The following is a 27,825-nucleotide window of genomic DNA, read 5'->3' as shown; positions in this document are numbered from 1 at the left end:
CCTGGTATATGGGATGGTGAAATCTAAATAGGGGCTTTCCCTGCCTTCAGCATAGTTTGAGTCAATAAAATATTCCTTGCTGCTTGGGACCTTGATAAAATTGGGGCCCCAATTAGAAATGTGAAGTTGTTGTTGTTGTTGTGTGCTTCCAAGTCGTTTCCAGCTTATGGCGACCCTACCATAAGGTTTTGTTGGCAAGATTTGCTCAGAGGAACAAAAGGTTGCTTTTGCCTTCCTCAGAGACTGGGAGAGTGTGACCTGCCCAAGGTCACCCAGTGGATTTCCATGGCTGAGCAGGTAGTCAGATCCTGGTTTACAGAGGCCCGAAACAGAAGGGCAAAACGCACTACCTTCAGGCCAATCCAGGGGTGTGGCGTGCAGATGACGTACGTCCCCAGATCAACCTGAAGCCACGCCGAGGCCAGCTAACATGGCCCAAACCCAGCTGCAAAAGGAATGGGAAAAAATGCTCATTGCCTGCAGTCCCTTTCAGACTGTGGGAGCAACTGGCTTCAGGAGTGTGGCGTACAGTTGCTGCAATGCCACACTAGTCATGTCTCCATTGGGGCTGTAGTGTCCAGAGGCCACTCCAAGCTGTTTGAGTCATATTACAATGTTCAAACCACTACATCATGATAGCTCTCTAGAAATGTGAAGGCCCCCCCCAAAAAAAAATTGGGAAAACCCCAGGAAAAAACCCCCCCCCCCTTTTTTTTAATTCCCCTAAGACTTTTTCCCCCCTGGAAAAATTGGGGGAAATATTATGAATTTCTCTCCTTTTAGAATGATGCATAAAATATTTAAGACAAGTTGATCATGTCCTGATTGCTTCAAAATTATTTCTAAAAACTATGCAACAGGAAGACTTTTATGTAAGACTATGTACATTATCAGATCATTGCAATTCCTGGTCTTACTTTCTTTTTCTCATTTATTTAAAATGGAAACAAGCGCTTCACATCTGTTTGATACTATAGTAATTAGAAATTAGTGTCTGAAAAAAACTAGACTTTTAATATACCAAACATGGCAATAGTGCCAAACCAAGCATATATATGTTTCTACAACAACAGCATGACTTTAAATTTATAAAAGGTTCTAACATAGATCCTCCTCCTTTTCCTGAAAATTACTAGTTATTTTTTTTTTTCTGGAAACAGTGAGGGGAAAAAATCTCCCACAAGGTTTTAAACTCTCCAAAAATATTACATCTCTAGTGATTAGAGAAGTGTTCCTGATCATACAGATCTGTTTATTCACAATCATCCTTCATTTTACTGAAGAAAGAAGGGTGAGGATTTGGCACACACACTGGATGACCAGATGTCATAACCACAAAGGAGGACAAGGCACCACAAAACGTAGGACATTCAATAAAAATGTAGAACGTTACAAAATAAAAGCTAAAAACACTCAGAGAAATATAAACTCATGCTTCCTAGGCATGCTCAAAATGGAGGACATTTTGGAATTCCACCTGGACAAAATAACGAAATGTAGGACATGTCCTGGAAAAGGAGGATGTCTGGCCACCCTACACATGCAACATGTTAAGAGTTGCATAGCCCCGTTTCTGTTCCCATTCTAAACCTCCTATGTTGCTCCAAACACCTGGCCTCATTACTGCTATCAGGTGAGAAAAAATTGGCAATTATTTTAATCCTTTTGTGTATATACTTTGCAAATAAAATGTTGGACAACACTGTTTGCTAATGCGTCAATGACATTATCAACTTTTTTCACTTGTAGCTCCATTAATTAATGCATGGTCAGAACCAGAGTTTGAGCATGCCAGTGCAAATACAAAATAATTGCACTTAAGTCAATGGATTTATGCTCTATTAAGGCAATGATCAATTTAAAAGAATGAGAGAGAAAGGAAGCTTGGTCCCAGAAAAATGAGTTAGTGAAATAAGTTTACTTTATATAAAGAAACACTGCTAGTTCTCCACGCTTGTCAAATACTGAGGAGTGATAAGGAGCTGTACAAAAAGGGTTGGAATGGGACCTCAAAGAAGGAACCTCAAAAACAATTTTGAGTCTGACCTCAAATGAATTGACTTCTTGTAAGCCTATCTGTTTGTTTCCCATGTCAGTTCTAACTGACCACTGCAAAGATCTGAAAGACCTATATCAACTCACACAGCCCTTTGAACCTTTAAGACAAGGGTCATTACTTGCATCTTTCTGAATCCTATTATGTTCTATCCCACACATACAACTTTATTAATATGCTTAATAACCCAAGGCTTTAATATCACTCTGTATTGCATCTGAAGAAGTAGACTGGTATCCATGAAAGTATCCATGAATATTCATGCTAAAATAGAAATCAATTAGTCTTACTCTATTCCTACTGCCTGTACTTTACCAAGCATTATTATCTTCCTAGTGGTTTGTGTCCTCTGATGACATGTCCAAAGTATGACCATCTCAGTTTAAGCATCTTGGCTTCTAGGGAGAGCTTGATTTGCTCTAATATCCATTTATTTGTCTTTTGGACAGTGCATTGGGGGGAAGTTATGGATTTTGGTATGACCCATGGATAAGTCGAGGGTAAAACTTAGGGGCATGCAACAAAGGATCTAAAAGATGAAGCAAAAGAAAACAATGTCAAAGAATCTACAAAATCACAGTAGCTCACTCTTAAGGCTGAATGGATGAGAGAGTAATGGGGATCAGTGCTTCGAGGACAGATTATATTCTTGCCTTTCACCAGGGATGGATGGATGGATGGATGGATGGATGGATGGATGGATGGATGGATGGGTGTGTGTGTGTGTGTGTGTGAATTAAATAACAGTACTTACATTGACCCATGGATAAGTCGACTTAGGTTTTTGGGGTCGATTTTTTAACCTAAATTTCTAGACATATACATGAGTATATACAATACAGTAGTTCTTTGGAGTATTGTCCCCATCTTGTCTATATTTACATTATCTTTCTACAGGGATGTTCTTCAGCTTGTGTTTTAGTACAGTGATTGATTTAGTGTTCTTCTTTAGCTTTACTCTCAATTTTAATATCATCAGTTGATGGTCTGTGCCACAGTCTGATCCTGGTCTTGTTTCTGCAGAAAGAATGAAGGTTTTCTGATTTTGTAGTTTATTTGATTTCTCTGTTGCCTATTGGGTGACATCCATGTATATACCTGTCTCTTAGGTTGTCTGAAGAATTTGTTTTCAGTGAACAAACAAAAAGTACAGCTAGATTTCCCCCCTCCAACTCCCTTTCTCCTTTTCATGAAGGCTTTATAGATACAGTTTGAACCTCTTCTTCCAGGTTTTTTTGTTGCTTCCAATTTGTAGTCTTTTGCCACCTCTCAAGTAGATCTTGTGTCCTGAGAATCTGTCTCCTCCTAAGTAGAACCCTGGCAATAAAGACTCCTGTGGCCCATTATACTACAGCGCACCCGCACCATATGCGGGCGTGCCTTACGCGGCCTTGAGCATACGCGCTCAAGCCGCGGGGCGTGCGCGGGGCGGAAGAGGTGGCGCGTCCCATTCAATTGAATGGGCGCACGTGCCCATTGTGCCCCGCACGCCGCCGCGCCGACATGCACGAGCCCCATTGTTTTCAATGGGGCTCGAGCATAGGCGGAATTCGCCTTACGCGGAGGGATCTGGAACGGATCCCCAGAGTAAGGCGAGGACGGACTGTACACAATTATAGCATTGTATGGGAGAATTAGAAAAGATCCTAAAGAGTAAAGATATACATCTGAGCACTAAAGTCAGAACTGTACTAGCCACTCTATTCCCCATAGCATGTACGGATGTGAGAGTTGGACAGTGAAGAAAGTGGGTAAGAGGAAAATCAATTCATTTGAGATGTAGTGCTGAAGAAGTGTGCTGAGAATACCATGGACAACCCAAAGGACAAACAGATGGTTTCTTGAACAGATCAAGCCTGAAATCTCCCTAGAAGCCAGGATGATCAGTCGTACTTTGACTTTCATACTTTGGCCAAATCATGAGAAGGCATGACTCATTGGGAAAGACAACAATGTTAGGAAGATGGAGGAATGTAGAAAGAGAGAAATACTGCACACTTGATGGATAAACTCTACTAGGGAGGTCATAGGTATGAATTTACAGGACTTAAGCAGAGCAGTGGAGGATAGGGAGTGTTGGAGATGTCTCGATCACAGGGTTGCCATGAGCTGGGATCCACTTGAAGCGATTAACAACAACAAGTCCATTCTATGGAATCCTGGGACTGATAATCTGGTGAGGCACAAAGAGTGCCCTAGGTGAGATTTCTAAATGCCCTTCCTTAGCCTGCCAATCCCAGGATGGAACCAGAGCAGTTAAAGTGGAATAATGGAGCTTTATCTGTGTTTTCTGAATGGGGCCAAGGTTGTCAAGCATGCTGTCTTCCAGCATTTCTTAGTTTCCTGCTGAAGATCCATGTGATGAGGATGATTGCTAGGATTTAGACAGGTTTCAGGATAGAGTCAATCAGATCATTTGAGAGCTCATTACATGGCACGACTGCAACTGAGCTCTGTGGGGTGCATTTGATGTGCTGCAGGTTCTGTGAGGTCTTCTAAAGAAGTAGGGTGGTACTTCTGCAACATCTCAACCCCCCCCCCCCCCCCACCATGGTCTGAGTTGGGCAGAATCCAGATACTACCAGCCTTTTGACATGATCTGTGCAAGGAGCCAGAGTGACGAGAGCGTATGTTTGCAGTGCTTGTTTGAGATCAAGGTGTAGCTGACACGGCTTTCTAGACAGATAATTTCTCTCTTTAAAAAAAAACCTCAGTAATTTTGTCTTTGACTGCTATCTTGTTATAGCTGGTGAAATTTTTTTAAAACATCAACACACAGAATACAACTTTTACATGATTTACACTTTTTTTGTATAATTTCTGGATTCCTATACTATTGACTTAAATTGTTCAGGGATAGCGTTCTTCCTTTTACAGCCAATTCTGTAAAAAGTAACACTTTGAAAAATGGGAAGGGGGGTTTAAGAACAAAGCAATCCTTTTCTTTCAACATGCATGAAAGTACTTTGTATTCCTCCACATCCACCACATGACTTTTGCTTTAGGACTATTTCATAATGTTCCACTAAGTGCTATAAAGCCATATTTCAAAAGAAAGCACAGGAATCAATAAAATACTTGGTTTTTGCCTCAGTTAAAGATAATGTTCATGGAGGAAGTATGTATAAAAGGTTGCAGTTTAATTGGTTATTTTTGTATGAGCTGCCTTCTTCTGACACTTTAGTAAGATTAGTTGCTGTGTTTCTGCAGACCAATCCAGAGATACCTTGCATTGCTGAAATGTATTTTGTACAAAAGGTTGAGCACATTGTGCCTTTTAGTTTTTTGAAGGAAAAAAAAGCAAAGAGTTCTACTATACCTGCTCTATGACTCAGTGAAATCCTAAATACCTCTAATGTAATTTAGAAAGGTGTCTACACCACAGCCTTGATGGCAGAAGGATCAATTTACACAGCCCAGTTGGCATTGTAAGCTGGAGTATGTGCTTAGGTTGTTTCCATGAGTCACACCAGACAAGCTGCTGATAAGTCCATGATTATTATAAAGTGGGCTCAAAGTCACTCCAAAAATGAACAAATGCAGTAACAATAATTACATTTTAATGTGGGCAAGTATCCAAGAGTAGAATAATCTGGCGGGAAACACCTATTTCAACAGTATGGACATGTTGCTGATTCCAGTTGAAAGAACAGTTAAAAATTAGTTGTATACCCAGGTCAGGTACAAAAACATCAAAAATCCGCAAAACAGTGCTACCTTTATTGGCCAACCAAAATGCACAAAATACATGTTGCAAGCTTTTGAAGCTCCCCTGGATTATTATTCAGGCAAAGGTGTTAGAAATGATGTTAGAAATTATACAGGAGATCAAAAATGATGATGTTAGTCAAAAGCTTGCATTTTGAAGATGTTGCTATTCTCAGTTCAGGTGTTGTTGGAAAGACATCTGTGCAGGCCGGCCCCACCTCCTTCTGGCCATATGACTGCTTCGGGGGGGGGGGGGGAATTAAGGCTCATTCTCACTGTGGTTCTCATATGTCCCCATCACCAGTCTCCCTTGCCTCTCCGTATCTGACCTGGGCTTTTTCAAGGATTGTAGAAAAGCAGGGGCTGCCAGAAAACCAGTCAGGATATTAGCTAGCTTGACGGGTGAACTAACCAGGCCAAATTTACTGGAGAGGTTGACACTCAAATCCACCTGGTAAGACTCATGTTGTCCTCCCAAGGTGTTCCCCATCAGTCACTGCTGGAACAGCTTGTTGTTGTTGTTGTTGTTGTTAGCAGTCCTCATGTCATCCCCGACTCATGGCAACTCTGTGGATGACACACTTCCAAGAACCCCTATCCTCCACTGCTCTTCTTAGGTCATGCAAATTCATGCCCATGACCTCTCTGATTGACTTGATCCATCTAGTATGCAGCCTTCCTTTCTTTCTACTGCCCTCTACCTTTCCTAGCATTATTGTCTTTTCTAATGAGTCATGTCTTCTCATGACATGGCCAAAGTATGACAGCCTCAGTTTGGTAATCTTTCTTCCAGGGAGCGCTCAGCTTGCTCTGTTCAAGGATTCATTGGTTTGTCTTTTTTTTTGGCTCACCAGGGCGGGTTACAGATGGGCAGGGGAAGACGTCTTGAAGGTGTCTTCCCCTGAATACGGAGCCTCCAGACCGCCCACCCTGGGGGCATGGCTAAGGTGGATGGGGCTTCCACACTGGGGGTAGTGAAGACGCCTCACCTGGGGCCGTTTCTTACCCGCAGCTTCCATACCACCGCCTTGCAGGACGCTGCAAAGAGAGAGGCAGCTTCCGCACGGGCAGCCAAAAATGCGGCTTTTTTTTCTTTTGCCGGCCAGCACCGGCGGCAGAAAGCGTATGGGCACATTTAAAGTGCCCAGGCCCCTTTAAACTTTTTCCCCTGCCCTACCCAAGAACAAAGGTGGCCTCCTGCCAGCTGGTGATCAGCTGGTGTTGGCATCCTTGTCCACTTGCACATTGCCAGTCTCACCGGCATCATGGATGCCTCCTCTCCTTTGGTCCCTGTGCTCTTGCTGAATCTGCAATGCACAGCCACAGCTGTCGCCGCTACCACCGCTGCCACTGCTGTCCCCCTGCCATCCCCCATCACCTCCCTTTTATATATGTAAATATTTAAAGTTTTAGCGTTTTTTTATTGTTAGGTGAAAATGGTGCAGGAATGTTTGTAGGGGTTCACTTTAAATTCCAAACTTTCCACAATTCTAGCAGCGCATGCATACATGTTGCTCTAGGGTTAGGGTTACGAGCATTAAAATAGAGTGCAGCTGTGCTGCAGCTTCCACATCTGCATGGCATCTGACGCTCTAATTAGAGCCTCGGTGCAAACTGCGCATGTTCCAGGACCCCGACTCATTATGCAACGCAGCAGACACGGAGCTTTTAAATTGGCAACTTAAATTAGCGGCGTAACAATTCTGGCATACCGGTGCAGCAGCTTATATACAGAGATGCGCACGTACGCCGCTTATCAAAAAGAAGCGGAAAAAAGCGGCACCTTTTTAATGCCACTTCTTCCCACTTGGGGCATGCAGGCAGCGCGTTCATGACGGCATTCAGGTAAGGGCCGTCTAACGGCTACACCTTCATGACGTCATGAACACACCCCTTTTTGCCCGTCTGTAACCCGCCCGTGTTATCCTCAGCTCTCTTCTCCAGCACCAAATCTCAAATGCACTTATTTTCTTCTTATCGGCTTTCTTCACTGTCCAGTTCTCACATCCATGATAATACCCAATGACAGGTCCATTACTGTTTATAGATGATAGAAGAACAGGATAAGCATGCAGGGGTGTTATAATCTTCCCCCCATTCATGCTAATAAAATGAATTAAGCATGGGAGGACAACACTTTCCTCTGCCATGTGATAAGGGAAAGATAAATGGAACAACCACGAGGTATTTCAACAGCCACAGTAGAAAGGGTCCGGCTTTTCACTAGGGTTCCTAATCCCCATGCCTAATCCCTTCCTGTCTCTAAGCAGCAGAGCACCAGGAGAGACAAGATGGAGAAAAGCCACTTCCAGGGTAGAAACCCTCATGAACAGTAGGAAAGGCAGCACCAACACCTTCATTCCACAAAGAAGTAGCAGTGGCTCCTTAGTGGAAGCTCTTAGAGCTGGTAATGGATCAAGGGAGGTGGGAACAGCAAGGGTCAGAGAGCAAATACACAATCTTTTCCCCATCACAACAGGTACATGCTGAGAATAGTACTACTCCTGAATTTGGCCAGTACAAATTGCCTCTCTGTGTGTAGTGAGTTGGGCTTCTGCCACTAGGTAGATGGACTTTGGAGTCTTGTTAGCATTATGGCCAGTGGTATAGATTAATTAGTATGAATGAGTTTGACATTTATTTATTTATTTATTTTTAACATTAGCGTGGCTGTTTGAGACTGGGAAAAGATATCAAGGCTGGGGACAGACTGGGAGACTGAATCTTCCTCTGTTATTAACATGTTTTCACACCTATGGAGGGGAGAGATAAGTCATACTAGCACACTTTGATTTCCTTTGTTTGCTTCTTCTTTATATAGCCTTTGGGAGTCCATCTTCCATTGGCCTTGCTTTGAATGAGGCAGTACTCCAGCCCCATAGCCAGCCATGGGGAATTGGGTTGCTGGTCAGGGATAGCCTGTGTAGAAATGTTTAGGGGCCCAATTCTACCATTGGCTGTGAGGGGGTGATGGGCCCTATCAGCAAAAGGGCTGGAATATTAGTCTGCCGGATACTACCCACTTTCATCATTTATCACCAATAAAGCTTATAGCTATAACATGCATCAGTGTTCAGCACCAAATGAAGTTTCAGGGGTCCAAAGCACACCGCAGAAATCATGCAGTTTGAGATCGCTTGTGGCACCATAGCTCTCTAACAGAGAAACCTTAAATGCATCATAAAATTACAGTTCCCAGAATTCCCTAGCATTGAGCCAGGGCAGTTAAAGCTGTCTCAAACGGGATTGTTTCTGCAGGGTGTTCTGGACCAGAGAGTCCTGAAATTACATCTGGTTCCACAATAAAACAGAGGGGATTTGTTTCAGTTAGTTTTCCAAGAAGTTGCCACAATTCACAAATAATACATTCAGGAGAAAAAGAACATTTACAACATTTGGATGTGGGAGTAAACAAAACTGACGGCTTTTCCCATCCCTTCTCCAGAGATGTGGCCATCTTCCACATGTAACTCTCCTTGCATTTTCCCACCACTTCTTTCATCTTTTATCTTGACAGGAGAAAAAGTCCATGAAAACAGAAATGATGGAACAGTTGCTTGCTTACTGAGTCCTCTGTCCTTGATCTCCATTTTGGTTCCAAATGAAGAATGAGGGATTTGTTCAATGGACAGAAAAACAAATTTCACAAATCATTTTAGCCACTTTTTTTGAATGTAACATGAGCCAATCAAGTTCCAAATTAGGTGGCAGGTCACTTAACAAAACCATTCCTCCGTTCTGGGGGGGGGGGGGAGTGGGGTTGCCAGGTGGGGACAGCATATATAAAAGGTGCCATGGGGGTAGCCTGCAGCTATGTGCCTGAAAGTCACTGCGTTTCTGTCTTATGTGAATTTTTATCCATCTAGTCAATAAGAAATGAGTCGTTACTATGGCAATTTTGACATTATGAGGTGGCTGTGGTACAGTGCAGTACATCCATAAAAGAAAGCTACGCTCCCCACCCTGCTGTGTAATCCTCAGTAGCTAAGGTGCTATGGATGTAATATGTGGTCTGAGAAAAAGGCTATGGTTGAAGAAGATATGTGGTTATATAGAGAATAAGGGAATAGGTCATGGCTTCCAGTCCAGAGGGTCATTTTTTTTATCAAAGACATGTTTCAAATTCTCATTGGAGTTTATCACACTGGGGCTAATTTCAGCATTAAAGCACATTTAAAGCATCCCGCAAATAAAGCAAAAATGGAGAATAATTGGTTATCACACGCAATTGTGGAAATAAAATGATATCGGAAATGCATTGTCACTGAAATCCCAAAAGTAAAAAGATGTGTATTTATGTTTCTTTGGCCCGTTACAAACCGGCGTAATAGTACGGACTGGGTCACTTCTTGATGCCCCTAACCCTAGTACAGACCCAGTCCATACAAAATGGCGGTGCCCGTTCCACATGGGGGCCGCCATTACAACGTCACCACCGCGCCGCCTCCAAACGAGGCGGCGCGGTAGTGACACCGTCGCGTGCCCTTTCCGCGGCGCAAGAAGGAGCTCCGAAATGGTTTCCATGTTAAATCAAAACATTCAGTCAAGACAAACCCCTAAAGTATTTGGAATGTGTTTTGATAGCACAATCCAACCCCCTCTGGTTTGTGGTAGGCTTGCCAACTTTTAACCAGCAGCCATAGCTATCATTCAAGAGCTCTTAATTTGCAAATAGTATTTTTACCTTAATTGTATGAAAAATCCAATCTGCTGATTGTTATAGCTCCACAGCTGCAGTTAAATATACAAGATCAAGCTACTCTGCTCCAGTCAACTGGCAAACCTGACTCTCTCTCAAATATTCTCCCCCAAACCAGGCAGTTAAGAAATGTTAGCATTTTCTGGACTGGAAAAAAATCTAGTGCAGCATGGACAGTAATAAAACTGTATTTCCAAAAACTCAGGGGGGAGAGTGGGTCCTTTGAAATGATAACAAAGAAAATAACTACACTGAGGTTCAAAAGAATTATTTGATATAGGCCCAAAGGCTTTGAAATGCTCACAGAACTAGAGGTTAAAGGGGGTAAAAATGGATATCAAAGAGAAATAGATGTAGTCAAATATTTTGGTGGACTGGGAAATAAAGCAGTAATTGTGCAGCGTGGTTAAAAAGAAAATGAGGATGATAGCTAAACATGTAACATCTAAGGCTGTGCAAAGCAAGGATGGGGAAATCATGGAGTTACACTGGCAAAGGTTACTGTCACACTGTACTAAGCTAACAAAATACTTACAAAGAAATATGACAAAGGAGTTATGAAAGATCTGGGAACTGAAACTATAAGCCCTTCTAACTGAAATCGTTATGTGCCTTTTTTTCCCAGTTAGTTAATTTAATAAATGAAGTCCTTTGCATAGTATTACATGCAATTCCTTGTTCAAAGCCTTCCATTATTAAGTGTAAGGAAAAGCTTAAGAGTACAGACACTCCCAGAGATGTCAGCACAGGAAAGATGACTGCTTTTTTGGCATTATTAGCTGAGGGAAAACACCTGTTTCTTTCAGGATAGAATCATAGAATCGTAGAGTTGGAAGAGACCACTAGGGCCATCCAGTCCAACCCCCTGCCATGCAGGAAATCCAAATCAAAGCATCCCTGACAGATGGCCATCCAGCCTCTGTTTAAAGACCTCCAAGGAAGGAGACTCTATCAAAACCCCCGAGGGAGTGCATTCACTGTCGAACAGCCCTTACTGTCAGGAGTTCCTCCTAATGTTTCAGGGGGAATCTCTTTTCCTGTAGCTTGCATCCATTGTTCCGGGTCCTTCTCTGGAGCAGCAGAAACAAGCTTGCTCCCTCTTCAATATGACATCCTTTCAAATATTTAAACAGGGCTATCATATCACCTCTTAACCTTCTTTTCTCCAGGCTAACATCCCCAGCTCCCTAAGTCGTTCCTATCGGGCATGGTTTCCAGACCCTTCACCATTTTTGTTGCCCTCCTTTGGACACGCTCCAGTTTCTCAATGTCCTTTCGATTGTGGTGCCCAGAACGGACACAATATTCTAGGTGGGGCTGACCAGAGCAGAATACAGTGGCACTATTACTTCTCTTGATCTAGACACTATACTTCTATTGATGCAGCCTAAAATAGCATTGGCCTTTTTAGCTGCCGCATCACACTGTTCACTCATGTTCAACTGTGGTCTACTTGGACTCCTAGATCCTTTCACACGTCGTTTCATTCAGCCAGGTGTCACCCATCCTAATCTGTGCCATTTCTTTTCCGCCTAAGTGCACTACCTTACATTTCTCCGTGTTGATATTCATTTTGTTAGCTTTGCCCAGCTTTCTAGTCTATTCATTCAGGTCATTTTGAATCTTGATCCTGTCCTCTGAGTATTAGCTATTCCCCCTAATTTGGTGTCATCTGCAAATTTGATAAGTATGCTCCCAATCTGTCATACAGGTCATTGATAAAGATGTTGAATAGCACTGGGCCCCAGGACGAGCCCTGTGGGACCCCACTGGTCACTTCTCTCCAGGATGAAAGAGCCATTGTTGAGCACCCTTTGGGTTCGGCCGGTCAACCAATTACAGATCCATGTAACAGTTTCCTTTGCTATAGCCCACATTTTACCAGCTTGTTTGCAAGTTGTCATGGGAAACCTTGTCAAAGGCTTTAAGTGAAATCAGATATACTATATCCACAGCATCCCTTCATCTACCAAGCTGGTAATTTTATCAAAGAAAGAGATTAGGTTTTGTCTGGCATGACTTGTTTCTCTGAAACCCATGTTTGACTTTTGTGATTATGGCATTGCCTTCTAGATGTTCACAGACTCTCTGTTTAATGATCGCTCCAGAATCTTTCCTAGTACATGATGTCAGACTAACTGGACGATAATTGTTGGGATCCTCCTTTTTTTTTTCCCCTTTTTTGAAGATGGGGACAAACGTTTGCCCTCCTCCAGTTCTGCTGGATCTCTCCTGTTTCCAGAGTTTTTCAAAGATTATTGCCAATGGCTCCGATATTAACATTTGCCAGTCTTTTTAATACCCTTGGATGGAGTTTCATCTGTCCCGGAGACTTAAATTCATTTAGATTAATAAGGTGTTCCTCTACTATCTCTTTACTTATTCTGTACTGAAAATTGCCCCTATCCTGTCACCTGCTCCATATACTCCAGGTTGAGCACCCTTTGCCTTTTCTGAGAAGACTGAGGCAAAGAAGGTGTTGAGTAATTCTGCCTTTTCTCTGTCTTCTTTTAGCATTTTGCCATCTTCTCCACGCAGTGGCCCTAACCGTTTCCTTCTTCCTTCCTTTGCTGCGACATATCCAAAAAACCCCTTTTTATTGTTCTTAACCTCATCTAGCACAAGCCTGAGTTCATTCTGCTCTTTAGCTTTTCTGACTTTACCCCTACACATGCCTGATATTCTTTGAATTCCTTTTTGTGATTTCCCCCCTTTTTTCCATTCTTCTACATCTTCCGTTCAACAACTTAGCTCGGTTGAACGTTCCTTAGTCATCCCATCCTGGTTTCTTCAGACAACCTCCCGTTTTCTTTCTCACTGGAACTTTTGAAATTGTGCCTTTCAGTATCTCTCTTTTGAGAAACTCCCATCCGTCCTGAACTCCCTTTATCTTTAGTGTTTCTGACCATGGAATCGCCCTCAATACTTCTCTAAGTTTACTGAAATCCGCTCTCCTAAAGTCCTAGGATGCGTGTCTGACTATGCCTGGCTTCTCCTTTTCCAACTGTATTACAAACTCCAGAGAACATGGTCACTTCCACCTAAATGATCCCACTACTTGCACCCCATTAAACCAAGTCATCCTTGTTGGTTAGGATCAGATCTAAAATAGCTGACCCCCTTGTTGCCTCTTTCCACCTTTTTGGACCATGTAATTTGTCTCCAGGCAAGTGAGGAATTGCTAGGCCTAAGATTTTGCTGAGTTTGACTTCCAGCAAATATCAGGATAGTGAAGTCGCCCATCACTACTACATCTTTCTTTTTCTGACTGTTGTGGTCATCTGTTCTAGAAAGATATCATCCAATTCCTCAGTCGACTTGGGGGTCTATAGTAGACTCCCACTGCTAACATCCTTGTTGTTTCCTCCCCTTTGATTCTTATCTAGCTAAAAGGAAACATGCATGAAGCTCCCCACCACTATCCCACTCCCTGTTTCGGGGAATTAAACTTTCCACTCTCTTTATGGTTGTAGAACCAGTGGCACTGGAGGCACAATCTGAATTTTCCCCGGAAATTACTACATTCTCTCTGGATCTCTATGGAGGGCCCAAGATAGTTGCCCATCCTTGTGTAAGAACAGAGCTGAACTTTCAGAAAATTGTGATAACAGATAGCCTTCCATATCCACAGATTCCTTATTCATAGGATTCAACACCATCCCACAGCTTGAATAATATAAAAATATGTATACATTACAAAAAGAAAAGCTGATATTTGTCATTCTTTAGAAGAATGCCTCTTCACTAAAGCACATCGTATGTAATGGGACCACACATGATTTTTTTTTTTTTCACTTTTTCTGCCCCGGTTCCCCCTTTTTCTTTGCAGGACTCTCACATCTGAAGCAGCACATCGGGTGAAACCATGATCCTGTAAACTGTATTCTCTGTGCTATGACGCTACAATGATATTTCACATTGAGCAGCACATCGAGAGACACAATGTCTGTGTATAATCATGTTTCTCTGTGTCAACCTGATAGCTTAAAGCTTAGGACTTTTATCTCACCATTCCGAGACTGACTATCATGCCTTTGACATCACATGAGTGAGAATGCGATGTGGTACAGTTCTCGTCAATGTCAGCACACTCAAAAATGCCAGGAGCAAAGACAGGGGAAAGAATGGAGAAGAGAGCCTATGAGTGCACACACCTGCCGTTATCGTGCCAGTTTGAGAGAGCTATGAGTGTGTCGACACACCATGGCCTATCGTGCCATTGAAGAGAGCAGTTGCATGTTGTCTTATCAAAAAAATCCTGTTGCAATGGCATAAGGCCCTGGGGGATCCCTGGTTGCTTGCAGTGAGCCTTCCACAAGCCTCCAGCAGTAACATAGGGCCTTAAAAAACAAAAGAAAAAACTTCTGTGTGTATCATGTCTGGTTTAGGGAAGCCCACAATAATGCCAAGTCCTAGTGTGAAATGAGGGCAACTGGTGCAGGTACTGCAGCTAGATTTGCCATGTGTCCTAATCACTGATAAAATGCTCTTGCTCCCTATACCTGCCTCTTGGTTGCAATACTACCAGTTAGCACACTTTTTACCCACATTCTGGTAATTCTCCCTATATTATATTTCAGTTGCTGCATTTTGCACAAGCTTGCAGCTTTCTGAATGTTCTTCAAAGACAATACCACATAGAGCACATTACAATAATCTAGCGGGGAGGTTACCCATGCTTAAATTTACTGTGTCTATGGGAGTATATATCACACAGGCATAAGAATGGGAGCCAAAGCGGATTGCTCCTGTCTTATGGCCATCCTATTTGCACCAATCGGGGAAAGTTATCACACACCACAGATTTTCCTTTTTTCTTCCATCTGTGAATGTAATGGACCTGATAAATTACCAAAGGACAGGCCATTACACCTCACGGATGAGAGAAGAATGGGATAATCAATGGTGTGTGATAATCTTTGCTTCGGTCCACATGATGGACGGGATAAGAACGGGAATCATCCACTTTGCTCCCATCCTTATCTTGCATGTCATAATCTCCACTGTTAACTCTGTCTAGAAATTCAAAGCTGGCATACCAGATGGATGGACTCAATCAAGGAGGCCACAGCCCTGAATCTGCAGAAACCTGAGCAGCAGAGATTGAAGTTAGGGCGTCTTGGAGGTGTCTTTTCAGGGGCTGCTATGAAGTCAACCCGAGGGCAGTAACAATACAGTGGTGCCTCGGGTTACGAAATTAATTCGTTCCGCCGCCGCTTTCGTACCCCGAAAAGCTTCCAAGCCGAAATGCCATCAGGCCCGCTAAATGGGGAAAAAGCCGCGATTTTCGTGCGAAAAGCCGAAAAAAGCACCAAAAATTTTTTCGTAAACCCGAAAAAACATTCGTAACCCGAACAATTATTTCCTATGGGATTTTTTCGTATCCCGGAAATTTCGTAACCTGGGTATTTCGTATCCCGGGGTACCACGTACAAACAAAGCACAACATAGCTACACCCAGTAAAGCCATTCAGTTGTCTACTTTGGCTGCTCCATCTCCCCTCCCTCATGGGAAAAAAAAGCACTTGTTCTTGTAAGAAAGTGGAGATGCTGCAACTTTAACTGCCTGATGTTCTGTTGTTGTGCGTTTGACTGAAGCATCCGGGTGACAGCTATCATTTTGGCACAGTCAGACATGTGCCTTCTTAGTGTGTCACTCAAACTGCTGCTGTGTTTTATTATTATTATTTAATATATTTTTTAAAATGTAAATTGTGCTTGAACTTCCAAAAGAACTCAGGTAGACAAATAGTAAATAATTAGGAAGTGGTCAATCGAGTGGCACAAAAATGCACGTGGGAGAATGGAAATAATCATTTGTACAGAAACTACTGTTAAAACTGAACAGCATTGTACTAATTGGTTTGTGAGTAGAGTAAAGTAGATAGAGTAGAGTCAGACCACCTGCCAACAATAGATAATTTGCTGCATCATGCTTCTTTAATAAAAGTTTACAAGACACATTTTTCCAATTGGATCTCATCATTACAGCAACAGGTTGGACTCTTTCCTTTATTTAATAACTACAATTGTTTTTTCCTTTCATGAAACTCAGAGCAGGTATTGTGTGACCAAACAGCTAACCTTTGGGCAAGGTTTCCAAATCTCATCATCTCCAAAGTCTTCAAGAAAACGCTGCATTTTCAAATAAGTAAAATATCAATACAGAATCAAGACTTCCTATCCAATAACCAACATGAGATCTAGAAATTCGAACAGTCATTTGTTAAAAGTATTGCTCTTCTATCCCCTCTCCTGAGTTTTTAAAAAAAACACTTATTTTGAACTATGGCCTGAGACAGACAGGCAATGAGGGGGGCTTCTAGCCCCCAGAGTGCTCAGAAGCCACCCTGGGCTGCACCAGGGCCACCAATGGAGCCCAAATCCAGCCTGAAAAAGAGCAGATCTTTTTCTGCTCCTATTTGGGACCACTGTGGGAGGCACCCTTGGGAACAGCTTCTGACTGCTCCTTCCTGCCTGTCTGCTTCAGCCCTTAATTTTCTCAGAACTCCCTAACCATGGGATGGGAGGTGGAAGCTTGTAATCCACTTTTTTTTTTTTTTTTTTCAATATTTTGAATCTCTTAAAAAAAAGTTTTTTATAATCATTGGCCCGTACATACGGGCCCTTTGTGACACCCTCGTTCATGTGCTAGGATTGCCTGCGGGGTGGAGTACCCACAACCCTAGCACATGATGAGGGCTAACAATCGTGGCGCCCTGTAATACATAGGCACCGCCATTGTTACATAAGCACCACGCGGAATCAGCACGCGTGCCATGCAGCGCTTATGTAACCAATGCACCATGTGGCCTACTTGTTACACTGCCCACCATGGCCTTTTCCTGCAGTTCTTTTCTCTGCCAGTGGAAGCCATGCGGTTTGTGGCTGCGGCTTCCCTCCGGCGGAAAAAACAGGCACCAGGAGGCCCCATTGAGGGGAGTCTGTACCCAACGCCATTGTTACAGTTTTCTGGCATCCAAAACTCACAAAAGCCTTTGGATATTTCTTCACGAGTGGTCATTGTGATAACAGCAAGCAACACCAATATCCAATCAGGGCCATGTTTTGTGGACTATAAGCTCAAATTAAGATACTGTCAAAAGATCATGCTACAAGGTTTTTTGTCTTCAACCCCTCTGGAACATTCTTGCATTATACTTGTTACACGTGGAATTTATGACTCCCTCTATAATCATGGGTGAATAAGAGATTTTCCATGCTGTGGGTCATGAGTTCATCTAGATGCTGAAAAATACAGCTCTTTGTCACCTCAGTATTGATTACTTTGGTATGAGTTGTTGACCCCAACATCTTGGAGGAGGGATGCCTTGCTCAGTACTCTTACATACATCAACACTGGAGTAATACAAAAGGAACACAGATATAGCTCGTTTCAGGAGCTTAATCTGACACACACTTTGAGTGGAGCTACTAGGTTGAAGAAACAAAGGCAGTTCAGCCAGCTCAGAAGAAAAGATGAATGGAATTCATGGAGGTTAGAGGCCACATGGCATGAAATGCTTGCCAGGTTTCTATTAAAGAAATTCTAGTTAAGTCCACCTCAGGTACACATGGTTACCTATGGCTTGATAAAGATGAGCTTCCATCCCATCACTGAGGGTTGGATCTGCACATACACACACTTCCCTATGTGGAACTGAGCACAGTCATGACAATGATGGTACTGTACAACTTGGTTCATTTTTAGTGAGTTAAGAAGCTCTCATGGAAACCAGAGGAGAAGGCACAAAACAGTAAAGGAGACAAAAGAGTAGTAGAGGCCCTATTCTAAAAAAGAAGTTAAACCAGCAACATTTCGAGCAATACAAAATATACAGAAAGTTAGTTTCCCTTGCAACAGTTTGAGATAATGCATTTGCTGACATTTGCACCTACAGAAATATTTCAACAGACACATAATACTTTGTACAGAGTATGAATGTCTGCTGCATGCTTCAGTGGCATGTCCAAAACCCCAGAATGTTCAGAAGTACAAATAATCTGAAAATAGTAAGGGGAAATTTCTTTTTGAGATAAAAGTATGTGGTACTGTTTATGTGTGCTCTTGCAACAGAGCTTACTTTTCTAGACTACTAACTCTCAGCTAGCATGACCACTGGCCATGTTGGAGTCCTACAAAGTAGGCTTCTAAAACTTGCTCTTAGCATATATGGGATGTGGAAGTGAATGCAAGTATAAGTTCACTGTGGCAGCTACATGGATTGATAGCATTGCATTACTCATAGGGTTGCCATTCATCAGTACCTCCAAACCGCCGGACAAATGTAGGACAAAGTTCAAATGTAGGACACTTTTTTGTGTCCTACATTTGAATAGGAGCCTCCGAGCTTTCCCTCTGGGCCTGGGCCCTGCCCTCGCGGGGCGGCGAGCCCACGCAGAGAGGGACTCTTCCCTTCAGGAGGCTTTCCCTCTGGGCCTGGCCCCGCCCTGGCGGGGGCGGCGCAAGCAAAGAGGGACTCCTGCCCTTCAAGGGAGGCTTTCCTCTGGTGGGGGGGGGGGGGGAGGGGACTTGCGGGGGGGGCCTGGGCCCTGCCCTCGGCAGGGGCGGAGCCCAGGCAGAGAGGGACCCTCCCCTTCAGGAGAGGCTTTCCCTGCAGGCCTGGGCCCAAGCGGCAAGGGAAAGCCTCCCTCAGCTTGCTATATCTCGCCGGGGAGCGGGGCAATCCCAGGGGCGGGGACAAACCGGGCCATGACCGTGCGGCCTGCCCCAACCGGAAAGTCCCTCCCCAGGCGGGATATGGCAAGCCTAATTACTCATACTGAATAGGACATTTTAGTGCATTTTCTCTGAGATTAATCTGTGTTTGCTCCCCAAACTATTACTATTATTTGCTCAGATATACTGTATAAGATGAAACAGTAAGATTTGCATATATTACCAATTCCTAACATGTTTCAGAACAAACTTTTTTAATATCCAAAACTACAGGGTTTTTTTGAGTAAGTTGACTACGACTCTGGAGACCAAGAGTTCCAGTTTTTCCCGGCTTGGCCATGGACAACCCACTGGGTAACCTTACATGCATTCAATCATAACCCACAGCACCTAGAAAACTCTTGTGATGGCGTTTGGGTGAGAGCTACACCATAAGTCCAGAATAAACCACTTGAAAGTAATTAAGGAGTAATTTTTTTTAAAAAAAATCACCAACTCCCACTTTTCTTATGATTTCTCATTTGGTGGCCAAACTTTCTAGACCTATTCTTTTTATAAAATGGAATGGGGGGGGGGGGGGAGCTGGTGTAATAAGTTTATCTGCTGTTCCCTTTTTTCTGTTTTGTTATTCACACATGCTTAGTAAGGAATTCTGGAGGCCGCTGCTATTCACTTTGTTGTCAGTAGGTGCAAATGGGTACAGTAGGATCAGCTAGAGCAGAATCCACTTCTTTCCCCCATCAAACTTTACTGCAATGTTTACTGCAGACACACTGCTGTAACCTGACACAAAAGTCTTTGTTTTTTGTAGCCCTTTTTCATCCGTCAGTGCTAATGCTGCTAACAGACCTCCAGCTAGATAGAGGACAAGATGGAAAAACTGTGGAGATAAAAATACTTTGTAAAAAAAGAATTTCTTTTTCAGAGGCTTTGTTAACTGAGGTATGCCTGTATTCAGAAATTGATTCATTAGATCCACTCTTGTTAGGACTAGCAGTTGAATTTAAGACGTAGAATGCAACCCAATGCACACTGACCAAAGAATTAATGCCATGGAAGACAATAGAGCAAACATGCAATGGGCAGCATTCTTACAGCACACATTGGTGAATGTTTGTCAAAAGAAAGCCTTTCATTATTCAGCGGGGCTTACTATCTGGTCAGTGTGTGTAACAATCCTGCTGTAGTTAATGCTGTGGTTTCTTCAACTGTAACAACATGAAATAAAAATAAAGCAAATAAAATAAATTGGTTTAACATGTAAAAGGCAATAATGCATCAAAAAGGCAGTGCACTTACCAATGCAGTACACACAGGGCAATCAGAGAGTATTCGATCCAAACAATTGATACTGAAGTGAAAAATATGGTTTGTTGAACCAAAAATGGCTTTACTCTACTAAAGGGAAAAAATACACTGCAGGATGTCAGTCATTGTCATCAGTGCTGATAGCTTGGAATATATTTGGTCTTCCTTTGGGTTTCTAAATCATCTTCACAGTGTGCAAAAGAAATCAACGAAAATAGCTATTACAAGTGGCTATTCTGATATCTTTGCCTCTGGGGAAGAGTACAGAATTTAATGGAGGGGGTTGTCTGCTGGTTGATGGACCCCTATGGATTACAGCTATATTTTGGAGTCATACTCCCCCTGCTTCTCTCCTGCTCACCATCAGATTCAGATTTCACCATAGTTTTTCTGTATCACCTAAAACTACTGCAGTTCTGGAGGCCTGAATTGTGGACTGACGGTGTCTTGGGTAGAGGTACAGATTACATAATCTTTATTAAATCTCACTACAGTTAGCCCTCCACATCTGCGGCTTTGAGTTTTGCAGATTTGATTATTCATGGATTTGAATAATGTTTTCTCTTGGTCCTCTAATGTGACTCTGCTAGATGGTGATCATAAAAGTTACACAAAGGACCTAGAGATTCTCCAGGCATTTGTAGGTCCTCCAGTGTGATTCTGTGGTCACCTTCCACTGGATGTTGACCACAGAACTGGACTGGAGGACCTAGAGATTTCAAGAAAGATTCTTTCAAGAAAGAAAAGGTGTTTTTCTATTTGTGGTTTTTCCACTTTCATGGGGGCCCTGTGGGCCTGGGCCCCCGCAAACATACAGGGCCCACTGTATATCCATAGAAACTAAACTACTGGTGATATTCATACCCAAACAGTCACTAACAGAATTATGGATGTTCTTTGTTCTGTTTTATCCAAACTCCCAGTTTTCTGAGACTTGTAGACAAAGGGAGAAGAATAAGTTTTCCAAGCCCTAATTCTCTGTAATTCTCACCCACCCAATGTAATAATAATAATAATAATAATAGGATTTAATAATAATGTAGTCTACAGGGGTTTTTTTGTGGGTTTTTCAGGCTATGTGGCCATGTTCTGAAAGAGTTTATTCCTGATGTTTTGCCAGCATCTGTGGCTGGCATCTTCAGAGAATGCTGGCATAGAGGTGAGTGGGGTATATATACTGTGTGACCCTTGGTTGAGAGAAAGTGATTTACAAGTTAATTTCTGTATTGGTCTGCTGTTGACTGCCAAGGCCTCAGGGTGTCTATTTAGTTAGTGATCCATTGTTTGCTGAGAACCCCCACCCCCACCCTCGGTGGTTTTCATTTGCATGGGTTGGGTCTTGATTTTGGTGTTTTCAGAACTGGTAGCAAAACTTTGTTTACTTTAAGGGTTTCTTTTTTCCTGTGGGAGTTGTCTAGCTGTTTGTGGATTTCAGTGGCTTCCTTGTGCATTTTGACTTGATAGTTGTTGGCATGGTCCAGAATTTCAGTGTTTTGAAATAGAATTTTATGCCCAGGGTGGTTTATAATGTGTTCTGCTACTGCTGATTTTTCTGGCTGAACCAGCCTGAAGTGTGTCTCATGTTCCTTGATTCGTGTTTCAACACTGCATTTGGTAGTCCCAATGTAGACTTGTCCGCATCTGCATGCTATGTAGTAAACGTGTGTCCATGAGAGGGTCTTTCCTGTCCTTTGCTGAGCACAGCATTTGCTGGATTTTCTTGGTCAGTTTGTAGATCATTTGGAGGTTGTGTTTCCTCACCAGTTTTCCTATTCTGTCTGCGACTCCTTTGATGTATAGCAAAAATACCTTCCCTTTCAATGGTTGTTTGTCTTCACTCCTATGGGTTTTTCTGGGTCTCACAACTCTTCTGATGTCTGAGCTGGAGGTTAAGCTACTTCCAGTGGGACAATGGATTCTATGAGCAGAGAGATGAGGTAGCCATGGGAAGCCCTCTGAGCCCCATGAGAGCAAACTTTTACAGTGGTACCCCGGGTTACGAAATTAATTCGTTCCGCGGCGCCCTTCGTAACCCGAAATCTTTCGCAACCCGAAAAAGCCATAGGCGCTAGCGCTGGAAGCCACGATTTCGTGCGAAAAAGCGCCGAAAAGCACCAAATTTTTTTTTTCGTAAGCCGAAAAAAAAAACGTAACCCGGAACAGTTTTTTCCTATGGAATTTTTTCGTATCCCGGAAATTTCGTAACGCGGTGCTTTCGTATCCCGGGGTACCACTGTACATGGAACACTTTGAAAAGGGAGGCCTGGAAACAGCACCCAAAAAGCCCACAACATGGTTCCAATATGTGGATGACACTGTCATCATTTGGAGCCATGGAGAAGAAGATCTGACCGTGTTTCTGAACCATTTGAACAACATTCACCCAAACATCCAATTCACAATGGAAAAAGAAAAGGAAGGAACATTGCCATTCTTGGATGCCCTGTTCATCCACAAACTGAATCAACATTTGGCAACGCAGTATACAGAAAACCTACACACATGGACAGATATCTACACAAGCACTCCAACCATCACCCAAGACAAAAAAAGAAGCATCATAAAAACACTGGTAGACTGGACAAAAAGCAAAGGCAGATCTTATCACAATCACCCATCTCCGGCAGCAGGCAGCCCATTTGGAACCCTTCTGCTACAATTTCTCAATAACAGGAAAATCCCATTCATTGAAAAGATGCGAGAGAAGCCCAGGGAAGCCCCGGTTGCAACTGGGCTGCCTGCTGCCTGGCGACAGGTGAGTGCGATAAAATCTGCCTTCTTAAAGTTACATCCTGCGTCTATGCCAGGAGCAAAGGTAATGCAATAATCTCCTTTGTCATTTTGTGGTTGGCTATAGGGACATACCCAGACTCTACTATAATGCCTCATGATCTCCATCGGCATCTAAATGGCTGTGGAGGGGGATTCTGCAGGAAGAAGGTGAATCCTACAAGTTTTTGATTGTTCCATGTGGGAGGTAGTCAGTTTCCCTCTCCACAACCATCAAAGTTCAATATGCAGGCCAAACCTTCAGTTATGTATGAGGGTATGAATATCAAGATGCCACCCACCATTTTTATGCTTGTCTCTCCATCAGTCTCATATGTACTCTCAGACTTAGCATATACCCCTCAGAATTTCATATGGCAGGTGGCAGCTTCTTAGAGACACAGCTACACATTACATGCTTTCAGGAAATTAATTTGTATTGGTCATTTCCCACGACTATGAATGTGTTCATACTATCCAGTCACACTTTTACATTTGAACCTTGGATCTAAGAGGATTCTTGTATCTGGGTGCCAACCAGAAATGGGCAAAGCTACAGTGATTCACAGAAACATGTGAAATTATGAACATGGGAAGACCCCCCTATAAAGACATCTATACTACAAGGAGCTGATGCAATGATTGTTGTGATTTCTCACAATGGCTGTTTTTGACTAGCAGTCTTTATGACTAGCAGATACAAGGGTTGATTCATTTGATATCTGATTTTGGGGTATTCAGCCTACCACGAAGCAAGACATTTTGAAGTAGTTGCTACTAGGTGCTCATTTTCTCATCCAAATTGTTTGGTAGTGGAAGCCTCTCTGTTACATATAATCCTTGCATTCGGAGTGAGGTGAAAATGTTTCCTAAAAAATAGTAAATACAGCACTCTAAATACAATTACAGTCGGCCCTTCTTATACACGGATTTTTTATACACGGATTCAAGCATACACGGTTTGAAAATGTCCCAAAAAAGTATACATTTACCTTGATTTTTCATTTTTTATAAGGGACACCATTTTGCTATGTCATTATATTTAATGGGACTTGAGCATACACGGATTTTGGAACCAAACCCCAGCGTATAACAAGGGTCCACTGTACACACATTACTCATCACTTGGTGTAGCTCCTAATCTGAATATCTTTAAATTGTATGTGTTCATTTGTCTCCACTGTGTATCCATTTGAACACATAACTCTTTCTTAAAAATTGCCTTGTAATGCATTTATGTGAGACACCTGCTGTATTATGCAATAGACAGATTGAGTCTCATAAAAGTAATTCACTCTTATGTAATTCACTCTTAATGTATTTTTACTGTTAGGGATGAGGCAAGCTGCTTTTGGGATTTTTCGTTTCAGGTGCAAAATCAATGTGGCTAGCTTTGGGCAATGTGTTCTGCCTCAGTCATCAAAATATTTTGGCCGGCTACCAAAAGAATCACCCACCAAAACTTTGCAATTGTTGCAGAAAGCCAAGTTAAGGAGTACCACAGAATTCCACCAAGATACTGAGGATAATCCATCAAGAAAGGAAAATATCTGGTTACCCAAGCTGGAACAGTAGATAGAACTGCTGTCTGAAAGAAGGGTGCATATTTAACTTGATTCATCTTATCCCCATGCATAGCAGTGGCACCATATTTAATCAATTCATTGATGTGGGTCTTCTTCAGGGAATAATTGAGAAACAGTCTTTTTGAAATGGCAACAGCATGTTTTCCAATATAGCCATATCTGAGTAGAAACATTTTTTAAAAACACTCAAGGAACCCCAGAAAACACCATGAAATCCAACATTTCCTGTAGTAGACGATGATGTGCCAGCCAGTCATAAAATAGCACGATTAGATAGGACAGTATTTTAGTTACCTGAAAAACAGATACAGCTAGTGTGACACCATTTGCTTCACTGCTGGGATTCATTTTACTCTGCAATATATATGGTAGGGAGAAGAAATTGTACAGAATGTTTTGGTATTCCTGTTTTTGGGAAAGATTTCATTAGAGATTGCATTACATTAGAAGAAGTAGAAGCCAAGCAAAAAGAAATAGTAAAGAATCAGTCCAGGCAGGGCCAGATTTTCATGCTATAAAACAGGTCCTTAGTTCAGCTAGGAGTAAGTTTTGTTGTACTTACAGTATTCTGTAGTAAATTAAATTATTTTTCTCTGTGTCCGGGGCAAAGCAAGACATTTTGATGGAGGAGGTGAAGGACAAAATGGCACCTCGATTCCCATAAACTGATTCCTATGTATTCTAGATTCCATGTACTAATTCCACTGGCAGTTGAGTACCCCAATGGGATGCATCTGCTCCTGTACCCTCACACAACATCCTGTCTACTGGCACCATATTGCCACTCCCTGCCTCCAGTATCTACTCCCTGAGATGGCTGGCTCTCTTACCTAATAATGCTTTGCTGTGTTCTCTGTTGTTGCCATAGTAGCTGTTGCCATAATCACCTTACAACACAATGACCAGTGTCAGCTTTAGATATTTTTGAAGCTGAAAGAAATAAGTCACAGATTTACATGCCTAATGATTCTGCAGCTTTTATTTTTTTACATCAAATTATTGCTGGGAGGTAGGACAAATGGTGAGCTTTTAAGAATGTATGGACAAAAGTGAATGGTTTCATTTTTTGCTCCTTTTGAGAGAGCTGTTGTTCCAGAACCTTTGCAAAATGAATAATAAAACAAGGCTGCCATCACACCTGAATACCATCCTCATGAGATTTGGAAACTTCCAGCAAAATCTGATGTTAAATAATAGGGTTGGCATATAACATTATGCAGCCTTAAGCAGCCTTTGGGTGTCATGAAGGTGCAGCAAATGGCTAGATATTTAATTAATCATTAAATAAATGAATTTGTTATTAAATTCAGTATCTTAACAATTAACTCCCAAGGTAGGAGGGAGAAGAAATTGTGGAATTTTCTGCCTCCTGTGTCAAAATAATTTGTCCAGGCGTAAGGATTAGGCCCCTTTGCTTCAAATGAAGCTTTTATTTGTTAATGGACCTCCAATAACAAAACTATTGGGCTGGAGCTACTGCAAAGTAATTCTGTATATGCGTCAGGCATGACATACAGTCCATGGGTTACACCTAATCTAGGCCAGCAAAACTGCAGCCCAGTAAACCAAATAATACACCTTTGTTGTCTATCTGGATTTTTAAAATAAAAAAAAAATTGACAGGGCCCTCAAACAGAAAGCAAACTACATCTCCCATGGGCTGCATGTATCTTGGCCTGTCCAAATCCAGAAGCTGTCAATTGTGAGGAGCTGAGAGATGGTGGCAACCTTCTGCTGATACTGCTCCTACATCCAGATATTTCTAGTCATGGGAGTCCACAGGGCAATGTGGACTCTGTGTTTGCAATTCATGCTGTGTGCTGCTGAATCTTTTAAAATTACCATTATTTTAAAGTTTGGTTATGAAAAATTGCAGAGCAACGTGAACTTTTGTAATTCATTTATATTTTAGAAAATCTCTTTCAGGCACTTTATTTTCTAGATCTGAACATTCTTCTCAGCTGAGATATTCCATTTAAAAAAAAACCCACAGCTGACAACATGGTGAGTGGGCCCTTCTGCTCACAGAAACTCACACATTTGTCAGCAATAAGGAAGAAATAATCACATGTTAGTGTAACAATTTGGTCATCAAGATGTCTCTTTCAAGTTAACTATTGTAGTTTTTTTCTAAATTAAGCTACTCAGGATGGCACAGAACAGCTTCAATGTGTGCATTTTTATTCAGTTCTTATTGCCTGTCTTATCTTTAGCATAACTCAGTTGACCTAGGAGCAGCTCCAACCTCCCACCCAATCCTTGCCTGCCTTGCTTTTCTGACATCCTGAGGACCATGCTAATATTAATAATACTACTAATAATAATAATTATTTGTATTTCGCTTTTTCACTAGGAATCAAAGCGGATTCCAACAGTATGATTAAAACATCAAACAATTAAAAATTACAATTTAAAAACTCCATAACCCCAACCCTCCCCCCAAACATAAAAACAGTAATGACCCCATAAAAAGAGATTAAACATCAAAATTTAAAACTGTCCAATAAGGAAAAAAACTAAAAATCAAAATTTTGGGCAGCTTCGCGCAAAAAATGGGGGGGGGGGGGGGGTATCAATTATTTTTTGTATTGGAACAATATAGATATCAATGGGAGGGGGGGAGACAAATCTAATGGATTTAACCTAGTCTGGATCCGAAATATCTGCTTCTAAGGCATCACAGTGACCTAATACCTAGCTTCTAGTTCTTACCCTGATATATTAGGAAAGGGAAAGTTGCTGACTATGGAACTGTAATTGGGCCCTGCAATTCCTCCTTGAAGGTCAGTACAACTGTGTTCATTTTAGTTTTTTGTTCCTTTAAAGCCAGATGTTGGTCTGTCTTCTAACAGGTTCATGACTCATGCAGGTAGTGCTGTTTTCTGTATTCAGAAAGAACATTGACAGTGCATATATAATTTATAGTGAAGCTGAAGCCTCACTTAGCTCCAGAAATTCTGGTCAATATTTGTTAGAGTTGATTATCTAGTAAAGGAAGAGAGAGAAGGGGAGGACACTG

The 27,825-nt window shown here is 42.1% G+C and overlaps 1 long non-coding RNA gene across 1 annotated transcript in view; it reads right to left on the bottom strand.

Moving 5' to 3' along the window:
• LOC121926310 overlaps positions 1 to 25,593 on the bottom strand; it is a 29,279-nt gene extending 3,686 nt beyond the window's left edge. The window contains exon 1 of the long non-coding RNA XR_006102997.1: positions 25,369 to 25,593. This is a non-coding gene — a long non-coding RNA (uncharacterized LOC121926310). The remainder of the gene's footprint in view (positions 1 to 25,368) is intronic.
• Between the last annotated feature and the right edge of the window lie 2,232 nt (positions 25,594 to 27,825).

This window comes from Sceloporus undulatus, chromosome 3, assembly GCF_019175285.1.
Source record: "Sceloporus undulatus isolate JIND9_A2432 ecotype Alabama chromosome 3, SceUnd_v1.1, whole genome shotgun sequence".
Taxonomy (NCBI): Eukaryota; Metazoa; Chordata; class Lepidosauria; order Squamata; family Phrynosomatidae; genus Sceloporus; species Sceloporus undulatus.
This window is presented reverse-complemented; position numbering and strand designations above follow the sequence as displayed.